We start from the raw sequence: 6,000 nt of genomic DNA, 5'->3' as shown, positions 1-6,000 counted from the left end.
TCCACGTGACGAGAGCGGCACCGGTATGGACAATTGAAGCAAGCCTGTGCTCAGGAGGTCTGCACGAGAGATCAAGAAACCTGAGAGACTGGACTTGTAAAAACAAACAAACAAAAAAAACCCCTGATAATAATAACAATCCAAAACAGACAAAACAAAGGTTATGCTTGTGCCATCTGCCATATTGTTTAATGTTTGTTGTTTGACTCACATATGTTTGATGATGTGTTTATTAAAAAAAAAGAAATCATGATCAGCAGCTGTTGCTGTAAGTTAACGTAGTTTCTAGGGGTGGGTTTTGATTATTGATTTATCAAATCGATTCTAGCTTGGATAACATGATATCGATTCATTAAAATCCTGAATCGATTTTTTAAATATAAATTTACTTTGCCCGAAATGCCAGAATCTCAGGTTAAACCTCACCAAATTTCAACAACCACCAAACAGCTAAAACAGAGAGCAGGTACACGGATTCTGCACAAAGATTTAAAAACAAAGCGCGGACCCGCCGTTGGATTACAATCAGAGAGATTGCTCTGCTTCACTTCAGCAGCATCAGGTAATGTTCATATGTTAATTAATGGTTTTTTTTCGTTTTTGATCTACTGCAGAATATTTTTATAAAATCCCAGGCCTGGAAAGTCATCTTCATGTTTTTCTGTGTTTTATCCTCAGTTACTTTGACACAAAGGAATCTGCTGTGATGCTCACACCTTTGATAAAGTCTCGCAAGTGTCAGCTTTCTTTTTATAGATATAAAAATATGGAAATGTACTGATGCATGATCAGAATTATAATATTTCTGACTCTCTCAGGCCAAATTTCCCCGATTCAAATCGAATCGAATCGTGAATCGAATCAATTTGGGACCTTGTGAATCGGAATTCTAGAAATCAGTGACGATACCCAGCCATAGTAGTTTCATGCCATACCACAAGGTGGCACTTCAGAGAGAGAAAGTTTCATCACTTGGATGAGTAAAGAAACCTTTCTCCAAATAAAAATGGCACGTCCAAAGAAAGAAAATCAACTTTTTTGGGACAGTTGTAAATACTTTTGTAAATTAGGTAACCCTTTCTCTGACGGTATATGTTGAACACTGCAGCAGCCTCATAGCAGTGAGCATTTGTTGTTGAAACCTGTTTTCATTTGTTTTTCCAGTAGGAGTTTAGGGAAACAAATTGACTTTTTTTACTTTTAGTTTGGCAGAGAAGATTAGGGACCTTTAGAGATCTTTTGTTTGTTATTTTAGCACAGCTCACTGCCAAAGTCAATAAACGGCTGCATTGCATTTACACTTGCTCAGAGATTTTGCCCTTTCTTGGGTGGAGTTGGAGTGGGAAGACACATTCTTGTAAGAGAGGATGTAACACACTTCTGTATAACTTAGTGAGCAGTAACAAACAACAAATGATTATTGAGGCGGTACAATTGCTCAGCATTTCACTGCACCATACTGAGTGCTTGGATTTGAGTCTATCATATTGTTCTGTCCATAGAGATCTATCGATCTGTGTCCATAACAGAGAGTACAAAGATGTGTATTTTTTGATTGCCTTTCTTACAATCCAATTTATATAAAGTTGGGCGAAGGTTCTAAGAAAATTTTGAAAGGTGGAATTTGTTTTGGTCAGCTCAGATCATGCCAGCAACCTGATCAATCCCTGAGGAAAGTATGTAACTTTAATAAATAAATGTTATAAAAATTTTTATCGAGGTCAGAGTCATGAAGATTGCATGTTACATATCACATGTTCTCTCACTTTGTCTTTAGTAAATGAGATAAAAATACAATCTTAAAATGGGTTCAAATGCTGTGAAACTGCAATGACAAAGGCAACGGTTTCTTTACAACATGATGTCTTTATTTTACACTGGTAAAATAAAACACAGGCTGAAAGAACCATTAAGGTGATCTGCATTTTTGCAAAAGCTGAAAAATGAGTTTTAAAATTGTACAGGTTACATTTATGTTTATTTAAAGTTACATGAATGTGTGTGGTAGGTTGCTGGTGGTGTTGCTCACCTGTACCAGACAGACTGGTTCATGAAGCAATGCTGGGACCTGGTTGCCACGGAAACAGTCTCACCAGACTACAAAGCAAGTCTAAAGAAGAAAGAGTCTTTAGTGTCTCTTATGAGCTGTTTGTTCTTTCTTTTTCTTTTCTTTTTTTCTGTCTGTCCCGTTTGGATCTTTAGCCATCAGAATTGTTGTCTTTAGGCCAAGAAAGATGCCAAGCGGATTTACTTTACCAAGTGGATCATCATGGCCTCGCCATATTGGTCCATTTGATTGACCTTTATTATAATTATGTATTTATTTTATTTTATTTTCGGTTGTTACAGACGGGACAGACATGACTGGGGGATAGGACAGGGAGAAAGAATGAAAGAAAGAGAGGGAGACAAAGAAAAATAGAGGGGAGAAGAGATGGTGAGAAAGGGGGGAAGAAAGAAAGAAAAACAAACAAAACACCTGGATCACCTGTATGGAGAAAAAAAAACAGAAGAGAAAACAAACAAAAAAGAGCAACATAATAAATACAGCACCATAACAATAAACTAGCTAGAAGTAGATAACAGTAGATACTAAATGTTAAATGTTATTGTGCAGTACACAAGATCGACAGCGCACAATGTGCTTTGAGGTAGCAGCCAAGAAAGTGTACACCTGTGAGCATGGACGCGCTTGTTTTTTAAAAGGTTCCTTCATGTAATGATCTGTTAGAGGGTGTGGGGGGCCACAGCCCCGTCCACCAGGGCATGAAGCAGGTATGGAGGAGATCAAAACTCCAGACATCCAGAGGCCCCCAGAACACAAGAGACCAAGGAAGACCAACAGAGGGGCAGCCGCGCCACTATCCCAGAAAGAGCTGAGGAGAGTCCCAGATGAGGGGTCACTCAGCAGCCGCGGAGCAGAAGTCAGGGGGGGTTGCAGTGACGTGCCCGGGAGCTCCGCCGGCAGCCAGCTGTGCCTGAGTGACCGAGCCCCAGGCCCAGAGGCCGAGGGGACCCCACCCCCGAAGTGGCCCGAGCGATCCCCAGGCTCCAGGCCCTGATAAGCAGCCACCAAGGAGTGAGCCGGTGTGTACCTGGACACCCATCCCTGGACACAAAGAACCACCAATGCACCGATGTCTGAGGGCGTCTGCCACCGGCAGGGGAAGTGGTGGGGGGAGATAGGCCTCCAAACCTTGGAGGGCCTGAGATGTCCCCAGAGAGGTGGCGTCTGATACCCGACCTGACATATGGACACAGACATACACACAGATACAAACATCCATTCCCACCCTCATGCTCTCATATGCAATTACGCAACACTCACAGAGACAGACATAAAGAGACACTGTACACACAATCACACTCCCCAAGCGTACTCTAAGCCCCGGGTCTAGGTACCCTTGCCCCTGGAGGGGGAAACTGCACCCAGACCCAGGTGGTGTTACCCTTTTCCCTGCGGTGGGGAGATGCAGACCGCCCCGACTCCGCAGCAGCAGGGAGGCCCCACATTCCAGACCCCAGTCGGACGGCCAACTCCTCCTCCTGGCCACCCCGCTCCAGCAGGCCGCAGAGAACGGGGGTGTGAGAAGACTCCAAACCTCCCTCCGCCCGCTCATATGTAGTGTTGATGCATGTGTGTTCTAAGGTGCATTTAAAACCCAGGAGGGCATGGAGCTACCTGCCAGAGAGCAGCAGGTAAGCGTATAGCCCCTCCTGATAGCCCTCAATGTCTCCGTGTATTTAAAATTGAGAGGTGGGCAACGACGCCAGGGGTGAGGTGTACACCCTGATGGTAATTTGGAGTCCGTGTAGCGTGCCCACCCCCAAGATCCTATATGTATGTGTAATGAGAGTGTGAGTAATGTGAATGTCTAAGTTGTGAGATAAAATTGAGAAACAGGCAGCCAGAAGGGACAGAGGGGGGGGGATGCCTCCCCTGCACCCTGGTGACACACCTTTACCCCAAGGCCCTGCATGTGTGGGTGATTGTGGTGGAGCGGGAAGAGGGAGGCAGCTGGAGATGGGGAGGGAAGGAAGGGAAGGGCAAGTGACCTCTCCCTGTGGCCAGCTCCCCCGCTGACCCCAGTAGGCACCCCATACTCTGCAACCCGCCAGGGAAAGGGGGCCCAGGCCCATCCGGACCGGGCCCAGTACAGCAGCGCCGCCTGGCCCCACAGAGCCCGAGACAGCCCACCCGACCCCACCACAGAGAAAACTGCACCCACCCCGTCATCCACTCGTCTTCCAGACTACACGAGACAATAGACGTCCAGGCTGAGATCTTCCTCCACCTCTCCTGTATCTCCCCCTCCTGCAGAGTGAGCTGTTTGTTCTGAGGAGAACTCACAGACAGGAGAGTCAACGAATACAAGGAGTGATTAGAAAGAATCTGAAGAACAAAGATTTAATGAACAAGGAGAAGATTATGAACAAATACTCAATATGAAAACACCTTCAGTTCAATAGCAGTTTTTTCACTCATGTTCATATTTGATGATATGTTTACAGTAAAATCTTAAATTCACAGGTGTGTTGTTTTTATTTTGACCGTCGCTGATCAGTAACATTTCCACATTTTTGTCTTCAGATCTTTATGGTTTGATATAAATTTAGTATCTTTTTTTCCACTGCTAAGGTCAAAGGTCATTACTAAGATTGATCTTGGTTTCTGTTACTGTCCCACTTTTGTTCTTTAATTTATTAAGCACATATTTGTCTTTGAGAGAAAATTTATTTGTGTGTGTGTGTGTGTGTGTGTGTGTGTGTGTGTGTGTGTCCTCAGTGAACTGTATCAGTCTCTGCAGTATCTTCCAGCTGCAGCAGTCAGTTTAGTTTCTGTTCAGTCTGACTGAGGGAGGTTTTTGTACGACTGTTTTTCACTGTGTGAACAGATGCTGACTGTTAGGATAGTGCTGACCTACACAGTAATAAACTGCTGCATCTTCAGCCTGGACTCCACTGATGGTCAGAGTGAAGTCAGAGTTTGATCCACTGCCTGTAAAATGATCTGAAGTCCCTGAATATCGAGTGCTAGCAAAGTAAATGAGCAGTTTATGATCTCCTCCATCTTTCTGTTGGTACCAGGATAAAAGATGGTTGTTGTTCCAAACAGCAACATCCTGACTGGTCCTACACTTGATGCTCACAGATCCTCCCACAGCAGAGCTCACTGCTCCAGGCTGAGTCACTGTGATCTGTCCTCTGGACTCTGAGGATACAGAGACAAAAACATAAAGCAGCTTCATGGTTTTGTGGGCTTCATTTCAGAGGGACAGATGTTGATAGAGGAGAGGAGTTTGATTCTCTGGACTTTACCTGTGAAGCAGCAGCAGAGGAGAGTCCAGATGAGGACGCAGATCAAAGTCATGTTTTTGATGAGGAGGATTTCTGTGGCTTCTGTTGTGATGAAGGACAGCTGTCAGTCATCCAGTGTTCAACTCTCAGGACTATAAACTCTCCCAGAGCACTGGAGCATGGTGCTGCTGATGCAAAGTGCCTCTCTATGGAAATCATGGAAATGCCCTTGTCCATAATAAAAGGTTTACTCTGTGTTCAAGAATCAGCTATTTGGTATTTCTGTCTGCTATAATTACATCTTTTTTCCTCTTTCTCTTTTTAATTAATCCATTGAGTTTTTCATAAAATCAGCAATTTGCATTTTGTTGATTATTTTTAAAAGCATTTTTTGAAGTTTTACATTGTGCATCTTATGCTGAGCAAGCTTTAGTTGTGAGGATTGGGCAGGCTATTCTGTGACATACTTAAAATCCGGCAATACAGTAGGTAAATATTTGCGGAAAAGTCAATAGAAAAGTCATTATTTCTTCATCTTGCTCTGTACTACACTATAAAGATTACAGCATAAAAACAAATAAGCAGCACATCGTCAGAACTTAATCTTTGCACCAGACAACATGCGTTACTCATGGCCATTGATCATTGGCTGTTGATTAATGGTCGTGACAATTTGCATATTAATGATCAACGAACTGACCT

The sequence above is a fragment of the Oreochromis niloticus genome, unplaced genomic scaffold, assembly GCF_001858045.2.
Source record: "Oreochromis niloticus isolate F11D_XX unplaced genomic scaffold, O_niloticus_UMD_NMBU tig00000852_pilon, whole genome shotgun sequence".
Classification (NCBI taxonomy): domain Eukaryota; kingdom Metazoa; phylum Chordata; class Actinopteri; order Cichliformes; family Cichlidae; genus Oreochromis; species Oreochromis niloticus.
The sequence above is the reverse complement of the archived record's forward strand: the minus strand, read 5'-3'. Positions refer to the sequence as shown.